We start from the raw sequence: 3,824 nt of genomic DNA, 5'->3' as shown, positions 1-3,824 counted from the left end.
TCATATTAGATTCTTGAACTAAGGGACCTGAATGGGATAATATCATGTATTTCTTTTGTATGAAATATATGTTACATGCAATGTATGGTTTGGGGGTGTTACACATAGCGAGTTCTAAATGCGGTTTTCGGAATATCACAATCTCGGATACGAAGTTGATGGTACCCGGACCGAAGATCAATTTTAGAAAAGTACCATGCCCCTTGTAATTGATCGAACAGATCATCGATTCTTGGCATCAGATACTTGTTACGGATCGTTACTTTATTAAATTTCCGATAATCGACACAAAGACGCATCATACCGTCTTTCTTTTTAACAAAAAGAATTGGAGCTCCCCAGGGTGAAACACTGGGTCGAATGAAACCTTTATTCAATAGATCATCGAGTTGAGTTTTAAGCTCTTTCATTTCAGTTGGAGCCATTCGGTAGGAGCCTTGGGTATAGGAGAAGCTCCTAGGACTAGATCAATGGTAAATTCGACTTCCCGTACCGGTGGTATACCCGGTAAATCGTCGGGGAATACATCAAGATATTCAGAAACAACAGATATGGATGTAGAAGTAGGAAACACCTGCTCGGGATCTTGTAGAGCATCAAGAAAACCTTCATTGCTTTGCCACGTATATTGTTTCACAGTAATAGAGACTACTGCACTAACATCTTCTTTTGGAGTACCTCCTTGGAAGATTGCCTCCGGGTTGTCTATATCCCCAAACAGAATTTGTTTGGCATTACAGTCTATTGTTGCCTGGTGGCGTGACAACCAGTCCACACCCAATATTAAATCGAAGTAAGACATATGCATTGGAAGCAGAGTGACCTCTCGTATGCAGTCCCCAATAAGCAACAGACAGTTGGAAAAACGAGTTAGCACACAAATTGAACCACCCATTGGAGTAGATATTACCACCGAAAATTCAGTGGTTTGCTCATACGGTTTTAATCAGGATTCTAATTGTTCAGAAACAATTGAGTGTGTCGCATCAGTATCAAACAAAACATAAACAGATAAATCAATTAATTTAACATGACCCGAAATCATAATCGCTTGAGATTTGCTGCCAGGTAATGCAAAGACTTGTCCACTAGTACTTGGTTGTTTACCTTTCCCTTTATCAGTTTGGATCCGAGTTTTGGGACAATCTTTTGCCATGTGACCTTGTTCTCGACAATTAAAACAGCAATGGTCATCTTTAAGCACGGACTCGGTCGATGTCGAAGATTGCATCAATCACAATTAATAATTGGGCTAAAAACATTTTGACTCCCACTGCTAGACAACATTGGAAGTCGTGGCGTGAATAGATTTGAGCCTTTTTGCGTATCGTTACTCGACTTTGATTTTACAAAATGAGGGTTGCTTCGGGAGAAAGATTCAGATCCGTGTTTCTTATTTTCAACGCGTGAAGTTAACAATTGTTGTCGTGATCGATCAGTATTCTTTGCTGCATCGGCCACTTCAGTAATGGTATTAAAAGAATGATTCAATAAACGATCTTTATACCTCGCAGTTCAAAGTCCATTTAATTTGTCAGCTTGTTGGACTTGAGTGCCTGCAGTATTTCCTACAAAACGAGAAAATTTAAGAAACCGCCCCATGTAGTCGGCAACTGTTTCTTCCTCGCCTTGCTGGATAGTAGCATATTTCCGCACATAGACATCGCGATCAGCTGAGGTAAAGTATTGCTTGAAGAAAAATTCTTTGAAATTATTCCAAGACTAGTCTTTAACAGATGGATCAGTTTGGATACAAGATTTCCACCAGTTATTGGCTTCTTTCTCGAACATATAAGTAGCCAAACAGACCCGATACTGATCTGGAACATCAAAGACATTGAAAATCTTTTCTATGTGTCGAATCCAGTGTTCGGCATCCACAAAATCTATGGCAATTGAGAAAGGCTGAGGTTTTTGTTTGTTAAACCTTTCAAGTCATATATATATTTCACCCGTTGGGTTACCCGAACTGGATGCAGGATTTCTAGTATCTAGTGTAGGAACAAGATTTGGGTTTGAAGGAAGATTATACGCTGCTTGTTGCATAGCCTGAATAGCCTGCTGCAGATATGTAGGCATCAGACTTGACATGGTCTAACGAATCACATCAGCAATATTGAGTTCATTTCCACCCCCATTGGATTGGGGTTGGGGTTTGGGTTACCCTCAGGTTGAAATATGGATTTGCGTAGGCGACCACGTATCGACATTCTAAAATAAAATAACATGAAAATCAGAATTCAAAACAATTATGGATCAGAAAAACGGTTGATAGAATTAAAGTCTAGCATACCCGTTCTTATGTCTAACCATTTCTCACAGGTCAAGCTTACTTAATCTACAAGTCAAAACCTATGCTCTGATACCACATTTGTAACATCCCCCGTCCCCGTGGTCCGGAACGGGCGGTGTCACTAACGGGACTTAGTTCAAAGACACAAACATTTCAGAGCTACTAATAAACTCCAAACGTAAATTAACTTATAAAACATGTTTTACAATCCAAAATATTACATAACAACTATTTATAAGCTTAGAGTTTTATACATCTACAAACGAGTTTACCAACTCCAAAAAGTCAAACGCTCGATCTCAAGTCTCGTCCCTTATCAGTATCACTTGGAACCTGCCGTGTCAGAAAACAAGAACACGGCTGAGCACGGGGCTCAGTGAACAGATTGTAATATAAACTTGAAATAATAATACGTAACATCGATAATAAAACGGAAGACTTAAAAATCAATTAAACTGAATTCATAGAAATCAAGACGTTTCACAGTTCTCATTTCAAAATATCATTTAAACACAATCCGTCAATTTCTGTAGTGTTCGTGGGGTGGCCAAACCACACGAACTATCGGGCTGGCGTGTAGGCACACACCCCGAGTATCCCGTGAATTTAACCAGGACCATAATTTATTATCCGATACCGGTTCCTAGGATCAATCCATACGCCCTCTATTCGACCGATACATAATCAAGTCCACCTTTAAGGACTATAAAAATGAAGACRYCATGATCGTTTTAGTCACCATGGAAACATCTCAATACCGGTGCTCCAGTTATTGAGTCTATAGTAAAATGTTCCACAAACGAAGCAATCAAATAAGTCAAGTGATCAAAATGATCCATATTCCGAATAAGAATATAAGTCGTAGTTCAAAAGGAAACAAAGTTCAATAACATTTGATAAGCATAAAGGAAATTCAGAACAAATTATTTGGAATCTATCATAGATTATCCGGATTAGGAAGCCTTACGCAAATGACTATCCCCGTGTCAAGTGAGATATGAAATCCGTACCTTAGGTGGAATAGAGAAGTAAACACGATCAAATGGGATTCACGGTAAAGTTCGACTTGCTTGTGTGCCTAACGAATGCTCAAATCGGTTATTACTTAAACGACGTAAAATCATATCTTAATTCTACAAATAAATTACTTAGGTCCTACATATTTATAAACAACTTAAACTTCAAATAGGATGGCCTAATATGCATTAAGAAATCGATTCAACACTTAACTTTATATAATTCCGATTTGACTTTTAACAGCTTTTAACCCTCATTTTCGGAAGTATTTTTACCCCACTTAGAAATCAATACAGAAAATAATATCTAAATGAAGCTATAGTATGATATGCAATGAAACTACCAGTTTTCGAATCACCTCATTTGAAATATCCATCTATTTTATACGAATTTTACAAAACAGCAGATTAATCCCGAATACAATGCAAACAGCTCTGAAAACACACTGTTTCGAGCCACTTAAACTCATAACTGGATTTTTGACCCTACATGAAAGTTGTAGTATGCATTAAGG

This window comes from Cynara cardunculus (assembly GCF_001531365.2).
Source record: "Cynara cardunculus var. scolymus isolate 2C chromosome LG 3, CcrdV1, whole genome shotgun sequence".
Lineage (NCBI taxonomy): Eukaryota > Viridiplantae > Streptophyta > Magnoliopsida > Asterales > Asteraceae > Cynara > Cynara cardunculus.
Note: the sequence above shows the minus strand (reverse complement) of the source record.